Here is a 19,261-nt window from a genome sequence, read left to right on the forward strand (position 1 = left end):
GATAGTCAGATGCCAGAAGGGCCCTTTGTAACACACGGTCCCAGAGACTAACAATTCCAACATCCACACATAAGTTCCCTCTATGAAGCATTGGCAGCCATTTTGTACTTACTGATTGTGCCTCTATAATTCTTCTTCACCAGACTGTCATAGCACTTAGTAAGAGAATCACAACTGATAGCTAAAAGCAAGTATCAAAACCAGGTGAATGAGAGAGAGTCTCTTCCCACTGTTCTATGTGGCAATGGAAAGAGTAAATTCTAAATAGACTGGAAGCTGAAAACAGACAGATGGAAGGAAGCTATAAAGATAAGAGGGAAGAAAGAAAGTGTTGGTGGATGGATTTAGGGCCAGATCAGTTCAAAATCCTGAAATTTCTGCCCTAAGTTTTATAAACTGAGTGGAAGCCAGAATTCAAAAAAGCACTTCATTTATTCAGTGGAAATATTTAACCAACACTCTGTGTCAGGAAATGTTCTAGATACTGCGAATATGCTATTAAACAAAACAGAAATCTGTAAACTCCTAGAAATTATTTTCCAGTGGGGGAAGACAACAACAAAAAATTAATGGAATCAATCAGTAAATTAATTATAAAGTATATTGAAAGAGAAAGAGAAGAGCTGTAGAAAAATTAAAAATCAGGATAAGGAGAATTGCAAATGCCAGCATGGAGGCTTCAGTTTAAATGCTGTGGACTTAGCATCAGGATTACTTAAATATCAATAATTCACCAGAAAATAGCAGAGTCACAAAACTAAAAGGAAACCATTATGTAACATAACACAAAGAGAGGAAAATCATGACAATATATAAAAGGACTACTCACATTTTCCATCTAATTTAAATAAAATATTTACTATGCATGTAAAACCAGAGAAGTTCTGAAAATATTTCAGAGATAGTTGCTTGTCCACATGCTTCTTTAATAAAACACCTTGCTGCTAAAAGAACACAGATATGTGGATTTCACTTACAGGCAAGGTCAAAGTCCTCTACAAGCAGTTTCATCTCATCACTGTCCATGTGACTGATACTATTATCCCTGTTTTACAGGTGGGGACATTAGAATGATTATGACTAAGCAACGTGAGTCAGTGGTAGGGTTTATGGAAAACGCATGTCCTAGGCAGCATGCAAATGACTTCATCTTATGTGGGTTTGGCCATGTAAGAAGTTAAATTATCTCAGCGATGTTGTGAACTTGGCTTTCTTCGTAATTATCCTTCTTCCTGTCTGCTGTCCCAAAAGACCTGGTTACTGAAGAAAGCTCTGTGAGAGCTAAGAATGAGTGTAAATGCCATGAAAACACCATAAAAGTATGCAGAAGGTGCCATGCCACAGAGTTCTTCTAATGAAGGAATTCAGGAAAAGCTTAAGTACTGCCAGAAAGTGTAAGTTCCCAAGTATTTTTTTTTCCTCCTGTTAGAAAAGTGCCTTTTTGGCTGGCATTTCATAGGAAAATGACAAAGGCTTTACAGTAAGTCCCTTAACTCCTTTCACTTTTTCAATCTTTAGAACATGGTTAATACTAGGTGTTTGTGGTTCCACTAGCAAACTCACTGATTACACTTGGCAAGTGACAGCAATAGCAGCAACCCCACAAAACTTAGCCAGTAACGATGGTTTCTTTAAATTGGAATTCAAGATAAAATTGGGAAATTCATCAAGAAGGGATAAAGCTCTTTATGTTGTCTTATCACAGAATTTGAAATTTGTGGCCAAGATAATGAAGTTAAATGTTTATTTTATACTACTTGATCATTCTGAAAGTTTTCCAAGTTATTAGACTGAACTTAAAGCAGGATATTGTCTTAATCAACTCTTAAATATTAATGCGGCTCTGCCAAACTAGCTTCCTTAAAATCTCTTTCATTTCTGTTACCCTACCATTTTCTCATGTAAGAGATAAAGATAAATATGCAATGCTGTTAACCCATTTTGCTACTTGGATTACTAGGTTCACACATAAACACATAGAGAGAGCACCTAACTATTCAGGGCACATGCCACTTTTGCCCAAGGCTACTCAATTTATCTACCTATTATTCTTTTAGTGAACATTTTCTTTCCCTTGAAAAGTATCAGAATTGAAGACCCCAGGAATTCCAAAACAAACCTCTCCTCCCTCTGTCATCCTTGTCCTGTTGCTTCTGATCTTGGTCCTCAAATCCAATCAATGTCCTTATCAGAGCAGATCAAGCTGACTTAGGTTGGGGTTATTTTGATGAGAGCTTGAGTGTGTGATCAGGTGTATGGATTTTTGCCCTCTCCCAGAAACAGGCCAAACATGTGGCTGCAGCCCTAAGGGGTAGCCTGGTCTGGATTGAAAGAAAATAAATTGACTTCATAATGGCCACTGTGACCTTTGGCAGTCTAATTTCTCAACTGGATTACAACTGGATGCCCTACATACAGCTATTCTCAATAACCACACACGCCTACAAGAGAGAGAAACTTTTAACTGGTAAGAATGCTGGAGCTACATCTGACCAGGAAATTGGTAACACGATTACATCACTGGGCTCCAGAAGTTTTGAGAACTTCCATTTGGCTTGGGGAAACAATTCAAGGTGTGAATTCTGACTTATAAAGCTGTCTGTGTTTTGGATGCTGGTTACCTTAGAAATGGCTTTAAGGCTATAGCTAAAGAGTTCCCAGATTTACACTTCAAACACCCAAAAGCAACACCCTTCCATAAAGAGACAAGATGGCTAGAATTAAGGGCTCCTTCACTCTAACAGAAGTCTACTTTGTAAAAAATACAACTCTTCCTATTTGGCTTCCTTTACTGAGTAGAAATATTAATGTAGAAATAGTACCACTGTGAAACTTTACCATTCGCAGCGTGATGTCCTTGAGTATTAAAACATGTAAGGTCCAATCTTAAAAGATTATAACAAATTTCAGTGTATATTTAATAATGTTCCCGTTTATCACCCAATCTATACACATATTTAATTGCATGGGATCATATATTTAAATTATTATCCTCTCACTGGAAAGCACATATTCCCATGAGCAACAAGATTTTAATAAATTTGGTGTCATCATCTATAAATACCTTGTTTTTAAATGTGCCTTTCATTTATACTAGGTCTTTAAAAGAATTTGGCAGATTTTTTTTCCTTAACCTCTTCATGAGATTTATTTAACCTGCATACACTTGTACCATTTTCCCTATATCCTAATTATTCAACCATTGTTTTATTTGTCAAAAAAAAATCTGAACATGGTTTGAATAATCCAGACAGTGAAGAGCTGAATCTGTCTTGGGATTTAGAATAAACGTTTCCTGGAACTACCAGCATCAATGCTCAGTGCTCCTCCTTCTAATATTCTAGTGTTTTAGGATCATCTGAACATTCCTTTCACCTGCAGTTTGTCTTCGTAATTTTTTTTTCACAGAGGAAAAGAACAGAAGCAAAATGGATTAAGAGGCTTACCCAAAGTCATTCAACAGATTACTGGTAAAGGTAGGATTGGTGCATTATATCTCTTCGAAGAAAGCTTTTTCTTTTTGCACATTTCTCTACCAACTAAATTAACCTGTATCCTATCAGCAGGTGATGTCAATCTCAGAAGACAAACTGTTCTTCTGTATGACACATGTATGACAACACCATACAAAGGAACAAGAAATCAGTAGAACGAGAGTCAATTCAAGATTTAAGTGCAGAGAAAAGTCCATACTGTTCAAAATTGGACAGTTACTGGGAGCCTCAAGTACTCTTGCACTGGTATCAAAAGCAGAGAATTGCTGTGCCAGGACGCTGGGACAGTTCCTCATTCCCTCTCATACACTCACAATTATAGTCACCAGCATAAAAAGTCAGGATTGTGAGCAATGCCTAACCACGTAATTGCCCAAGTAACCGTCTTTTCTTTTACAGGCCTCATTGTCTTGAGCATGAAGGAAGTGGCAGACCAGCGGGACTGTAATCTATTATCTGTTACCACTAAGAGCAGGGATGGGTTGTGACACCAAGAGGGGAAAAAAGGCCAGAGACACAGGCACAGGGGAGACTCGTCCGAGTACGGCTGTACTAGACATTTCCTTCAAAAGACTCATGTGTAACTGTGGGTACACTTGGGAGGGGAGCCAGGAGGGGAGAAGAAAAAGAAAGCAATTTGATAAAAGAACTTGAATAGGTTGAGCAAGGGGTGATTTTACATACAGGGTAGTTTCCTGATCCTTGCACTGGTCTACATGCCTGTGAATCAATTACACACACACACACACACACACACACACGCATGATCTCTCTTTCATGAATTAATTATTCCTACACATTCTTGAATGAAGCCCATGCACAATATGGCAGAACATGTGATGAATCCACCTGCCAGGACCCTTGGATGGTGCCTGCGGTGGAAGTTGGGCAGCACTTATCAAAGGCACGGCTGTCTTGTTCTCACCAGAAAGCATGTGAATAAAAGCCAATGCAAAATGAGCTGCAATTGTAACACTGTTTTACTAAAGCTAATCTGGCTGCCAAGTACTGTCCAAACAGCTTTTTGTTTGCTTGTTTTAAGCCCTAGAGAGCTTGTGGCTGTTGGCTTTTATGACTGAGACATCAATTTTGAGAAAATCCTTTAATTGTTATGCCTTTTAAAACCTTAATGCCCTGACAGCACTCTAAAGGTTTCCCTGCCTTCCTCTGTCTGATACTCTGGAAAATGTCAGCTGCACAGTTCTTCCATGATCTACTGCAAAGCTAACTAGAAACATCATAAAACAATATGGCCAGAAATGTTAAAGTAGCTCTGTCTTTTCTCATAAACTAGATTCAAGTGTAAACTTGTAAGAAGTAGAAGCTTAAACTTTAAAGCTTCATAATTTTAGAATGTGACCATAAAAAATTGGAAGTAATGACAGTGAATAAATTATGTTTTTATAAACGCTGGGTTCTGCAGAAAAAATTTTAAAAACATTCTGTAATGAAATGTTTTAAGAACCTAAATTACAAAAAAGAGAAAGGCATTAAATATGAAGCCTGGCTAAAATATTTTTCTATAAATTAGAAATTAAATATAGATAGATATTAAGTACCAAATTATTAGATATCAATTAGACCTAAGATGGTGTGCCAAGTAAATCAACATATTCTTATTAGACCCTAGAAGATCCATAGATGGAATTCAGGCAATTAGCACATCCTTCGAAATTGTATGAAAAATCATATATCTTTGTGAAGATGCATTCCACTGGAGTCTGAGATGGGTTCGCAGTGTAAGTAAGAAAGTTTCAAAACCACTGACACAAAAGACATGTCTTACACAACTCAAACTTCTTCAGTATTCAATAACGCTTTGTTCTTTTTGATAGTTTTTCTAACATAAGGTTGTTATACTTATTCAACTCGTAAGGCATTATCTCAGACTTTTGTAATATTTGGTCTATGCAATCATTGCAAAATGTGAATTTCTTTTTATCATTTTTTTTCTGTACAGAAAAAAGGTAAGAAGTACCTAATAGGATAAGGACTATGTTATAAGTAATAACAATAAATTAGAATGTTGGTACATTTATTTAAAAATCAAAACAAAAATGTATATATACTGTCCTATTTTATTATCCATAAATCAAAAAGCAGTTTTATTCTGTTCATTATTTTTCAAAGAAAGGAAAAAAATTCCTCTTCCCTTCATTTTAAATGTTTTCCTAGGCACTACGAGTATTTATAGAAGGTTATTTGGCAATATGCTTAATGATTTGGATACCGAATAATTATCTTTAAACTGTACAGACTTTCTTTACTTAAGCAATTTTTCATTTCAAGAGGAATCTCATAAACACTCAAACAGTGCCTCTACTTTACCGTATGGAAGAGATGAGCAAAGGCCAGAATACTTTCATTTATCCAAAAGAATGTATTTTTCTTCTTGACCAGACTCCTATTTATCAACAGCTTCCTGACTATGGGGGATAAAAAGAGTTTTCACAAAACCAATAGATAAAGTTCTCTAGACAATTGCAAAGTTATGAACACAATTAGGAATAAACATTCATTTCTTGTCAATATGCATAAAGGATGAAAGGAAAGTGTGGTACTTTGACATATTTTTCAAACTGTTAACTTTATATAAATACAATTCAAGAAATGTTTTGAAGAAGCAGTAGATTCCTGGTGTTGAAGCCTTATCTTCATGTATATTCTGATCAAATATCATCGAGTTTTGCAAGCTGACTACTGACTTTCCTAACTCATAAGACATTATCTCAAACTTTTTATAATATTTGCTCTGTGCTCCCATTATGTCCCTGTTAGCCATAATAAACTCCAAAATCGAAAGGGAAAAGTTATCACAGGAGGAAAGGAAAGGGCATTTAGACATTTCACTTTTTCATCAAATTTTTAAGGGTTTTATTATTGGTGTTCTACTCAATATGGCCCTGGGCTGGGTGCCATGACTCATGCCTGCAATCCCAGCACTTTGAGAGGCCAAAGCACATGGATCATTTGAGGTCAGGACTTCGAGACCAGCCTGGCCAACATGGTGAACCCTGTCTCTACTAAGAATACAAAAATTGGCCAGGCATAGGATGCACCTGTAATCCCAGCTACATGGGAGGCTAGGCAGGAGAATCACTTGAACCGAAGAGGTAAAAGTTGCAGTAAGTCAAGATTATACCCCTGCACTCCAGCCTGGGCAAGAGTGAGACTTTGTATTAAATATATATATATATATGGCCCTGAATAACAACATTCAAACTTTTTTGCTTGATATTCAAATTTTTAATAATTTTATCCCCAAAATTCCCAGCAAATTGTTAACCTTAGCAATGTGCTTCAGGTTATGGGCTTCAGGAGCAGTCAAACAGAATTCAAACCCTAGTTCCATCGTCTACCATCCAAGTAACCTTGGCTACATGGTTAATGTTATGCTTATGAAACATACATTGTCTCATTTACTATTCCCAGCAACCTGACTGATTAGATTTCAGTGATGACCAAATCTGCCACTCTATATAAAGCTACGTACAGTGTCTGGCATAGAGTAAGTGTCCAGTGACTATCAGTCACGGTTATTAAAATATGCCTACAGAAATGCTCTGCCTAGTTCTTTACTCATGATTTTCTAAAAAGTCTTCTGTCCCATCTCCATACTTCCTCAGATATTGCCATATATCCAAATGCCACTTAGACATTGTCTCTCCAATATACCTCCTCATAAAAATGTTCTCGGCCGGGCGCGGTGGCTCAAGCGTGTAATCCCAGCACTTTGGGAGGCCGAGGCTGGTGGATCACGAGGTCGGCAGATCAAGACCATCCTGGTCAACATGGTGAAACCCCGTATCTACTAAAAATGACAAAAAATTAGCTGGGCACAGTGGCGTGTGCCTGTAATCCCAGCTACTCAGGAGGCTGAGGCAGGAGAATTGCCTGAACCCAGGGGGCGGAGGTTACGGTGAGCTGAGATCGCGCCATTGCACTCCAGCCTGGGTAACAAGAGCGAAACTCCGTCTCGAGAAAAAAAAAAAAAAATGTTCTCTCAGAAATTTTTAAGCTCGCATATCATAATTATTGACTTCACGTATCATTTGGTAGTTAATTCTCTATTATCTATCTGTTATGTATGTACATTTTCCTAAACTATTACTTACACTATTTCAATATTTTGAATTTATGTTTATCCCAAATGAAACAGTAATTTAAGGACAAACATTATCTTACATATTTTTCTATTATCCCTAATATCTAGCAGAATGTGTTGTCTTTGTATGTGCTACATAGAGATTATTTAATTTTTAAGCCTATAGAAGAGAGAGAAAGACTATCTAAAATTATCTCAAATCTACTTACTTCTATAAAACCCAAGCCTATACCCTTGAGCGACACAACTGGATTGAGAAGCATGAGAAGTTGTTAGTTGTCATAGCCAGTGTTGTGCTGGAGTCAGATGGAACTACTGTATCTTGCAGGAGTCAATTGTGCCTGTATTTCCCCCTACTCTGCATGCAATGTGGGCTCACTGGTAGCTTGAAATAGGCCATGTTGTACTTACACCACGAGAATGGGCAAACACTATAAATCAGGGCTTTTTCTTTCCCTCCTTGCCTTTCTCCCTCCCTTTCCTTCTTTCTCTCTCTTCCTTTCATTTTCTTTTTTTGGAAATCTGATTGTCATACATTTATCAGCACACCACAAAAATCAGTTTAAAGCTATCCAAAGATCTATGTAGATTTAATTTATCTTAAACACTGAGAAAACTCAGATATCTATGCTTCCCTACCAGAGTCAGAGGGCATTCTATGCACATAGAAATAGCATATTCACATTAGTGTAGAGATTCTACATTCATTATTTAAACTGTAATTTTCTTTGAAATTGATCTAGATATTTGGCAGATAGTCCATATATTTGTGTAGTGAAACTATGGCTTTATTTTTCAAGAACTGATGTATGTATAACTTGTTCTAAACTGTGAGCTCCTCAGAGGAATTTACTGGATTAAAGATATATATCAAGCCAAGACTGTATTAATGACTGTGCTAAGCTTAGAGTAGTTGCTCGGAAAAATAAAAAAGGGATCCTTTCACTGTTTCTCAAGATGAGAGGGAATTTAAAAGAAAGAGAATATGTTCAACATGCTAAACAATTACCAAAGCACGGGTATATTCTCAGCCTTGGAGATTGAAAATAGAGATTATAGCAGCTATTTATTTGCATGTGTCTCTTTTTCATGTGTTCTGTAATTCAAACAGGTTTTTAAAAGATGCCATTGTCTGTGTTAGATCAGCAGTATAATCCTGAAGAAACTTATATTTGGTTGCAGTTGTTGTTGTTTTTAACCATGAGTTTGACTGGTGTTTTCCTTAAAGCACTTGCAATTCAGGCCCTGGGTTCTGAAGCCCTAAGCTTCCCTGTGCTGCCTCCAGAAGCAGCATTCTTAGGTTATTATGAAGAGAAAGCAGGACAGATAAAGGGCACATTAGTGAAATCTTGGTTTGCATGTGATAGATTTTTCTACCGTGAAAAGATTTCTTCTGAAGGCAGATATAAAACACCACCAATGATAAAAAAACATCATGATACACCAAAATCACATATTGAAAGTCCAGTGATCCATCAAACACACTCAGGACACACTTTTTTATTGTATGTGAACATAGATATTTGTCTCCTATTTCAGGAAAAACAGAAATGATTTCTTACCACTGAGGCACAGCAATTAACCACCTTAACGGAGAAACTCAAAGGAGAGCTGAATCTCCAGCATGCAAATGGAACCACCATAGAGTTCTAACTCCTTTGTAACGAACTAAACTTAATAATCGGATTTCCTCATTTTCACAACTTCCCTATTTTGCCAGTTCAGGTTTTTAGTTCTGGAAGCTCTCTGTGCTCCCTGACAGAGGCTGTGTGCCTCAGATTCCCCACCTTCTGCTGTTAAAGTGGAAACTAGCAGACATTAAAAACGTGTTAGTATTTAGATGAACGTCTCACCCAGATGTTAACAGAAGGCATTAAAGAATATTTTTGGACATAAATTGTGCCTCTCTGGAATAGATTGTGTGACAGGAACAAACATTTCAAGCATTGGCCTTTTGTCGGCTCACTAGAACCTACCCGCTCACATTCTAAATGAGGAGTGTATCCACTATGGGACGTCTAAATAGAGACCCAAGATTATGGTGCTTACCAGGGCAAAGCAGCAAGGAAAAACATCCAGACTAAAAAGGCAGTTTACTCTGTAAACAGTAATTTTAAATTGACATTTGATTTCAGATAAGTTGAAACATCTGAGCCTGAATCCCATGCCAAATTAAAACATACATAAAAACCATCCTTTGGGGTTGTGAAGCTTTCAAAGATGGAGTGGTAACATAAGTATATTCTTTACACAGAGCTATTCCCAATTGTGTCTCTTCTATGTTGTTCCCTGTTATACTGTAGGATGAAGTCCAATGCCTCAGTATGGCACTCAAAGTCTTTAATGATCCCACATCTCCTGCCTCATAGTTCACTCCTAGACCCCTCCCTGGATGTTCTCTATACCAGTAATACTGCATTTCTTCCCATTTTCTTGTCTCCAGTTATTCACACGAGCTCTGCTGCACCTGAAGTGCTGGCTAATTCCCATATATCTTTGGGGTCTCTGCTTGGACCTTTCTCCTTTCCTTTGCTGACTCCTGAAGGCATGGTTAGTTTCCCCTCACATTTTCTCCATACCACAAGGTACTTCACTCACATGACACTTAAAACATGGTATTTTAAGGGCTTATGTCCTTGTCTCCACCCGCTAATAGGTAGTCAGCTTCATAAAGGCAGAGGCTTTGAGCATTTTATTGGTGCTGAGTCCTCAGTATATCCTCGGCATAGCAGGTTGACAGTAATCGTTTGCCTATTAAATGAATAAATTAAGCTCCTGTAACTCTATTAACATCAGTGACCGGCTGGGTCCAGTAGCTCATGCCTGTGATCCCAGCACTTTGGAAGGCCAATTCAAGTGGATCACCTGAGGTCAGGGGTTTGAGGCCAGCCTGACCAACATGGTGAAACCCCGTGCATACTAAAAGTAAAAAAAAATTAGCAGGGCATGGTGGCAGACACCTATAATCCAGCTACTCAGGTGGCTGAGGCAGGAGAATCACATGAACCTGGGAGGCAGAGGTTGCAGTGAGCTGAGGTAGCTCTATTACATTCTAGCCTGGGCAACAAGAGCAAAACTCCATCTCAAAAAGAAAAAAAAAAAAAAAGAAAGAAAGATCAATGACCACAAGTACCTGAGCACTGTCACTGCAGGGAAATTCATGAAAGTGGAGAACTTGTCCTGTCTTGTATCCCCAGCACTACCATTGTATCTGGCACACAGTAAGTAGATGCTTAACAAACCTTTATTGAATTAAAAAAATGAAATACTGAGTAGCATTTAAATTACAATATATTGTCTTTAACCTAGTGGCTAACACAATTTCATATTAATAGCTCTAATAGGAATATTAAGTATTTTCAGGTTTTTTTAAGTCATAATAGCTCAGGGGGGAAATTATTATTCTTAGTATAGCAATCATTACTACTGTCAACCTTAATACCTTTGCCTATTACAGATTAAGAATTTTTTCTTCTCAAGGATTGTCCTGAATAAGTGTTTTGTAGTCTACTGAGTAGTGTTTTCAGATTTGCATCTTTGAGTTTCAATAATACCTAGTCTTCTTGAAATATGTTATTTTCCAACTACACAAATGTCCTCCCTGACCCTCTCAATAGAAACAAACTTGGACTTCTATATTTCTCAAAGAGAAAAACAAAAGAAACTAATAAACTCTTTGGAGCCACACAACCTCACATAGGAAAAAAACAAAACATCTAACTAAAAGGGTATTTGAGAAATGATCTGGCTCAGCAGCATGCTCATGACTGAATGATTTATTCTTCCTTTAAAAGGAAGAGGATGGCTACAATTACAGTATTTTATTGATCTGCTCCAAATAAATATTTTTCTTTAAAAATAGCACTAGTCTACACACATACATCATTCACAGAGTCGTTACCTTTATACATTATGGAAACAATTTACATAACTGATATAAATGATAAACACTCTTACCAACAAATATAATCAAGGAGAACCAAGTGGCATTCATAGATTCATGATAATCACATTACATAAATACAAATAGTACTCCCACCACTCCCCACCCCTCTATTCCTATCATTTCAGTGAAAATCTTTTTACAGTTCTAGGTAAAGAAAATATTGCATTGGAATGAATATTGTGCTATAAATTTTGTTACTATGAAAATAAACTCTATTTTTAATAAGGAAAAGAACAATAAAAACTATGGAGTCCAGTTCCCCTCTAGAGAAATGATTCTAGGTTCAGTTTCCTATGTTAAGAAAAATGAGCAAATTATAAAGTTGACAGTTTTTGGTTTTATATTTCTCATCTATCTTTCATAAGATTGTCCCACACCCCCATAGGGCCTCATTTGAGCCTGACTTTTGGCAACTTTATTTTTTCTGCTTGAATTCAGTAATCAGCAGACAAAGCCAATAACATCAGAAGTGTCCTTTAAGTGGTTCAAATTTGAAAGAAACACACTATTGTAGACAAAGTGACAGTGGAGGTACATCTGGAGGCTCTCACATGGTAGGACTTGAAGAATATGGTCTTTCCATTCACAATCCAGCAACAAGGAGAAGCAAGGTGACAGAATGATAGCTGGACATCTTAAGCAGGTGGTCAAAAAAAACTTTCAAGAAAAGAAGGGGGAGTGATTGTCTTAGTCCATCTGGGCTGCTATAACACAATGCAACAAACTGGATAGCTTTTAAGTACAGAAATTTACTGCTCACAGTTCTAGAGTTTGGAAAGTCCAAGATCAAGACACTGACAGATCCAATGTCTGGTGAGGACCCACTTTCTGGTTCACATGTAGTACCTTCTAGCTGCATCCTCACATGTTAGAAGAAACCAATAAACTCTTTGGAGCCTCTTTTATAGAAGACTAATTTGATTCATAAAGGCAGAGCCCTTATGATCTAATCATCTTTCAAGAGCCCTTCCTTCTACATTTGATCTTAGCCAAAAAGCCAAGAAGCGATGAGCCCTTCCTTCTAATACCATCAACCTAGCAACCAAGATGTTATGAACCTGACACCTCATGGATAGGTTTCAACATGTGAATTTGGGGGAAACACAAGCATTCATACAATAGCAGTGATACTGGCTATCCAAATAAATTACTTATCAGGTGATACATCAGGAATGTGGACACACATTCAGACTCACGGATCCAGGATAAGAATGAGGGATAGCACCAGAAAGATTTACTAGCGTGGAACCTTGAAAATAACAATCAAAGTAGAAGTAGGATATTAAGCTGAGCCTGGTACAATATTGGGTGCCTGTTGGCACAATACCAAGCCACCAAGTGTTGGTCTATGTGGCTCATGAAGATCCTGGACAAGGGTGTCCTGGACCTTTAAGTGGTTAAAAAACACCAGATTTGCAGAGAAGGGTGGGGAGAGATGCTGGATATTGACTTCTAGACCTTCCTCTAAGCTCTTGCTATCCATCAGAATTTCCTGCACTGGCCTCTGGGCTTTCCTTCTACACAAATGAACACTTTTTGTTTATATAATCTTAAATAAAGGATTCCCCTTTACAGGTTAAGGCTGTCCTTTTCCTTAGCTTCAGAATATCCTTACCAGTCAAGGAGGAAAGAAATGCTCACCAAAATTAGCCCAGTGAACAGAGGAAAATGTGGAAGCTGCTTGGTCTGTGCTTCTCACACTTTTGATCTCATAATGGATGGCAGCTCCAGATTAGAAAACTACACTCAGGGGTAAAACATTCTGCATTGATAAAAGGTAAAGAAAGGCTGACTAAATGTACTTAGGGCAGAAATAACCATAGCTGACCATGAGTCAGCTATGCATCACATAACTAAAAATAATCTATCCCACAAATTCCTTCTTTCTCTCATCTGCCATTATCCTTAATCAGATTGTTATAACTAAGTTGGTTTTTTTAGAGCTCTTTCTTAGTTCATCCCATAGCAAATACTATTCTCTGCTCCAATCCCATCTATATTCCGAGGTCACTGTGATTTTTCTCACTCTTCTATCTTAGATACATTTCAATTTCATGTATATTTCAACATCACCTCCTTGCAAAATTAAGTTCACATTTTTTATTCTGACCTAAACATTTTCTACCATTACCTTTTACTACCAAACCTATATCAAAGCGTCTGTAAATTTGTATTGTTCCTAGTTTTCTGATTACATTTATCCTTTTCTCACTTCTGGATATTTATCCTCACTGTTCCTTTATGGGAATGTCCTACCTTCATCTCTACCTGACAAAACTCGATCTATTCCTCTGAAATCTAGATGCTGCTTAAATGCCTAAGGTATTCCCTAGTCCTTTCAACTATAGGGTGTTCTCACCTCACTGATTTGGTGTAGCTCTCTCTCTCATGCTAACTGTACTCATCACATTAGATGCCAGATTAAGAATTTTCTGGTCCACTGTCATAATATCTTCTGCTAGTGAACTTTTAATAAATGTTTGTTGAATTTAAAAGAAGCAAGCATGATTCTTGTGGGTGGATGGATGGAAGGACAGATGATTGATAGATTAGATAGAGATACATGAGCTACATTTAAGTATTTTAAAATAGAATACAATATCTAATTAAGAAAATCAGAAATTAACAAAATTATAATGGCCACAAAATAAGGTCATGATGTAAAGTATGTTTCAGCTCTCTAAAGTTTGCAGTTAACCACCACCTTCTTAAAACCCCAGAGTCTTTATGAAAACCGTCATGTAAACAAAATGGCCTAAAGAGAATCAAGATAAGCATTGTCATATAAAATTCACATTTTGGCTATTTAGTCATTCTGGGGAAATCTATTGAAGTTGAAGATAGCAGCTAGGGGCTTCTAGCTTTTTCAAATCATGTAGTTAATTCAGAGGGAAATCTTTAAAGCAAGATTTGTTTTCCTGGTAGTGGTTTCAAAAATTTTAATAACTTAGAACACTGAACCTAAGTATAGTGAGTGACTGTTAAAGTCCTCTTAATTTAGAAACTCTCATCTCTAGCTTCTTGGTATCTAAGTAGTACTATTAAAATATATATATAACATATTCTACATGGCTTTGAAAGTTAAAAAGATCAATTCTCTTAAACTCAATCTTGGCATGGCTTTTAATTCTAAATGAAATAATCATAATCTTTTATTTTAAAAAAATCATCTTTGCTCCTCCTACCACCACAAAAAAAAAAACAACAAAATTTATACCAAACAATATCACAGTAAAATAAGGTTTTTTAATGAAAAAGATGAATTCAGAGAATGAGATTTGGATTCCAGTTCTAATACCAGCCCTGGACATGAATACTTGAGTGGAATGCTGTACCGTTACAATAATTCATCTCCAGACTATAAAATAAGGAAATATTCTGGTGCATTTCCTATTTCATGGTAAGGTCTGAAACAAGTAAATCAAGGGAAAGCACTCTGTGAGCTTTGGGAAAGCACGAAAAGCTCTGATGACAGTAATGTCAGTTCCTATTAGCGCTCCACTAACGTAGATCCAGAAGTTCTGCAGTTGAACCGGTTACCTTCTCATCCACTTCACATGCAGTCCTCCAGATATATTCTGTGGTTTTCAAGTTGACCATACTTTTAAGAACCTCACGTTCCTCCTATCAGTATGAGTCTTGTAATTTTTTCAGACACTTTAACCCCCACGAAACTTTCATTCCTGATCTACCCACTAGGATCTTTGCTCTCAGATTTCTTTTCATACTAATATTCTCAACCTCAAATATGGCAGTAGTTTATACCTTTATATAAACTAATTTATTACAGCTTGCAAATTTTGTTAAAACTACACAGGAAATTTATTTAAAAGGTTCACTAGGAGCAAGATTTATGCTCTCTGTGTATAAATACTACATCATCTATCTCTTTTATATCACTCCAAGTGCCTAGCTCAGGACTGGCTAGCACACAGCTTCTTAAAAAGAATGAATTATGTATTTTCTAACTTCCTTTTCCCAAGTTCTTGACTGAAGGACACCATGACTACCTCACCTTCGACATGTAACACATCATTAAATCTCTACTTTACCTTCAAAATAAAGTCTCACATCTGCCCACTTCTTTCTATGTCATCTGCAGCGCTTCAAAAGCTTCTTTACTACAATTCCACTTCATCAATGGCTTTCAAGTAATCTGTTCGATTCACCCAGAAAAGAATGTATTTTTTAAAATCCCATTATGCCTGCTTTCTTTTTAGAACCGATAAATGGCTTTTCATTTCAGTTTGAATAAAATCCCAATACTGGAGACTGGCCTCCAAGGCCATGTATGATCTGGCCCCCACCAACTCTTTAATCTCAGCATAGGGCACTCTCCTTTCTCTTTCTAACCCAGCCACATGGGCCTCCTTTGAGCTTCACTTAGTGGTCATGATCATTTGCCTCAAGGCCTTTGCACATGTTGTCCCCTTCCCTGAAAGGCTCTTCATCAGCACTTTACATAATCATTTCCATCTCTCCTTCCAGTATAGAAGCATCATGTTTGCTTTTTCCACCCCCCACTCTTCTTTAGACAGGAATACTCAAGCAGTTCTGTCACTGTGCACTTTATCTTACTGATAATGGGTAATTATTAGGTATTTTCTGGTTTACTTTTAAATTATTTCTCCTTTCTCTAGATTATAATATCCATAAAGGTAGGGACCATCTATGTTTGTTGTTTTTGCTTTCATTTTCATCTTTGTGTACCCAGCATCAAGCACGATTACCTGGCACATAGAAAGCACTTAGAAATATTTGTCAAATAAGAATCTATGAAGTGACACTTGAGTATTTAGTATATGCCAGGTGCAAGAAAGACAAAGTAAAATAATTCCAGGCCTCTATCCTTAATTAATATTTCTTCCCTGTTCAGTAATATCATCTTAGCTTGAATTTGGCCATGGTAGAATATTCATGCAAGTGAAATTACAATTCTGGAAATCAGTGCTTCCCTCCCTGCATGACAGCCAGTTTATAAACACATCATTTTAAATAGGAAAATTTATAATTATATGTGTGTGTGTGTGTGTGTGTGTGTGTGTGTGTGTGTGTGTAAAAAATATTAAGGGAGTTTTCAATATATGGTGCTAGGAAAACTGGATATCCACAAGCCAGAGAATGAAGTTGAACCTCTAACTTATACCATATATAAAAATTAACTCAAAATGAATCAAAGACATAAACAATACAACTATATAACTTCTATAAGGAAACATGGAAACATCTTCATAATATGAGATCTATTAATGATTTACATATGACACCAAAAGTACAGTTAACAAAAGATAAATAAACTATATAAAAATTAAAATCCTTTGTGCATCAAAGTGTGGATCAACCAAATAAAAAGTCAACTCATGAAATTGGAGAAAAATATTTTCAAATTATATATATATAAATAAATATGCAAATATATATATGACAAGGAGCTAATAGCCAAAACATATAAAGAATGCCTACCACTCCACAAAAATGACAAAAAAAAAAACTAATTGAAACACAGGAAAAGGACTTAAACAGCCATTTTTCTAAAAAAAAAAAGCATTTTGCCAAATCGCCGATGAGCACATGAAAAGACGTTCAACATTGCTGTTAATTAGGGAAATACAAGTCAACACTATGAGATACTACCTCCCATCTATTAGGATGGCTATTGTGAAGAAGAAGCAAAAGGAGGAGGAGGAGGAGGAGGAAGAGGAGGAGGAGGAGAAAGAAGAAAAAGTAGTAGTAGTGGAGGAGGAGGAGGGAAGAGGAGGAGGAGAAGGTTGGGGAGGGGGAGGAGGAAAAGGAGGAAGAAAGAAGAAAGAAAATAAGTATTGGTGAAGATATAGAGAAATCACAGTCCTTGTTCCCTGCTGGTAAGAATGTAAAATGGTGCAGCTGCTATGTAAACAGTATGGTAGTTCTTCCAAAAATTAAATATAGAATATGATCCAGTAGTTCCATTCCTGGCTATATACCCACAACAATTGAAAGCAGAAACTTGAACAGAACTTGCACACTAATGTTCGTAGCAGCCTTATTCACAATAGCTAAGTGAAATATGCCAGTTACAAAGGGACAATTAGTGGAATGATTCCACTAATACAAGATACCTTGAGTAGTGAAATTCATAGAGACAGAGAGTATAGTGGTGGTTGTCTGGGGCTAAAAGGAAGAACTATGGGGAGTTATTGTTTAATGGGGTTTCAGCTTGAGGAGATGAAAAGAGTGCTGGAGATGGATGGTGGTGGGTGTCACACAACAGTGTCAGTGTACTTAATGCCACTCAAATGTACACTTAAAATTGGTCAAATGGTAAATTTTATGTTACGTATATTTTACCACTATGAAAAAGTTACCAAAAAAAAATGTTATGGGAGGGAGAGATCCAAGATGGCCAATTACTAGCAGCTCAGGATTGTAGATCCCAGTGAAAGCGCAGAGAACGAGTGGATGCCACACTTTCAGACAAATTTTTGTTGCTCACAGACCAGGAGATTCCCAGTGGAGGAACCCCACGGGTCACCAGCATGACTCTTGTGGCCAGTGCTGTGGTTTTGCTGGCACCTTGGCACAGCAGTTCTCAGTGTACAGTAAACGTGACTGGGTCTCCTTTTGGCTGACGTTTGGGACTCCAGAAAGGCAGAGTCACCCATTCAGCTGATTGAAAAAGGGACTCAAGAGGGAAGCCAAACTGGAGATTCCTGGGCAGTAAAGCACCATGAATCTTAATGCTTCTGTTTTAGCCAGCCAGTGGGTTGCTCAGATTCCAGTGCTGGGAATCAACAAGTTTGACGTCCACTCAGAGACCTAATTTGAAAGTCAGTAATTACAAAGATGACAGGTTGATAAATTTACACTGATGGAAGAAACCAGTGTTAAAAAGGCTAATAATACCCAAAATCAGAATACCTCTCCCTCTACAGGGGATCACCAGTTCCTCATCAACAGGGGAACAAGGCCTGATGGAGAATGTGCATTCCATTAACAGAATTAACAGGCTTCAGAAGGTGGATAATAAGAAACTTCTGTGAGTTAAAAGAACAAGTTCTAGCCCAATGTAAAGAAACTAAGAACCTTGAAAAAAGGTTTGACGAAATCCTAATGAGAATAGACAGTTTAGAGAAGAAGAAAAGTGAATTAATGGAACTGAAGCATACAATACGAGAACGCCACTAAGTATGCACAGGTTTTGACAGCTGAATTGATCAAGCAGAAGAAAGGATATCAGAGGTCGAAGACCAACTTAGTGAAATGAAATGAGAAGACAAGATTAGAGAAGAAAGAGTAAAAATAAATGAGCAAAGTCTCCAAAAATATATGGGACTATGTGAAAAAAACTAATTTACGTTTGATAGGTGTACCTGAATGTCATGAAGAGAATGAATCCAAGCTGAAAAATATTCTTCAGGATACTATTCAGGAAAACTTTCCTAACCTAGTAAGGCAGGACAATACTCAACTCCAGGTAATACAGAGAACACCACAAAGATATTCCTCAAGTAGAGCAATCCCATGACACATAATTGTTAGATTCACCAGGGTTGAAATAAAGGAGAATATTCTAAGGGCAGCTAGAGAGAAGGGTCAGGTTACCCATAAAGGGAAGCCTATCAGACTCAAAGCAGATCTCTCAGCAGAAACCCTAAAAACTAGAAGAGAGTGGGGATCAATATTCAATATCCTCAAAGAAAAGAATTTTCAACCTGGAATCTCTTATCCAGCCAAACT

At 37.1% G+C, this 19,261-nt stretch overlaps 2 long non-coding RNA genes across 4 annotated transcripts in view; one reads left to right on the forward strand and one right to left on the reverse strand.

Annotated features, from left to right (window-relative positions):
- LOC144582341 (uncharacterized) overlaps positions 1 to 2,306 on the reverse strand; it is a 178,426-nt gene extending 176,120 nt beyond the window's left edge. For both annotated transcript variants that reach the window (XR_013534855.1, XR_013534854.1), the window contains exon 1: positions 2,120 to 2,306. This is a non-coding gene — a long non-coding RNA (uncharacterized LOC144582341). The remainder of the gene's footprint in view (positions 1 to 2,119) is intronic.
- On the forward strand, positions 2,285 to 4,778 carry LOC144582342 (uncharacterized). Of its 2 annotated transcripts, none has more exons than XR_013534857.1 (3): positions 2,285 to 2,573; positions 3,409 to 3,476; positions 3,564 to 4,778. It is a non-coding gene; the product is annotated as an uncharacterized LOC144582342 (long non-coding RNA). The 2 variants fall into 2 exon arrangements; XR_013534856.1 differs by having other exon boundaries at positions 2,327 to 2,573; positions 3,894 to 4,778.
- Positions 4,779 to 19,261: the final 14,483 nt, after the last annotated feature.

Source organism: Callithrix jacchus, chromosome 4 (genome assembly GCF_049354715.1).
Source record: "Callithrix jacchus isolate 240 chromosome 4, calJac240_pri, whole genome shotgun sequence".
NCBI classification, from domain to species: Eukaryota; Metazoa; Chordata; class Mammalia; order Primates; family Cebidae; genus Callithrix; species Callithrix jacchus.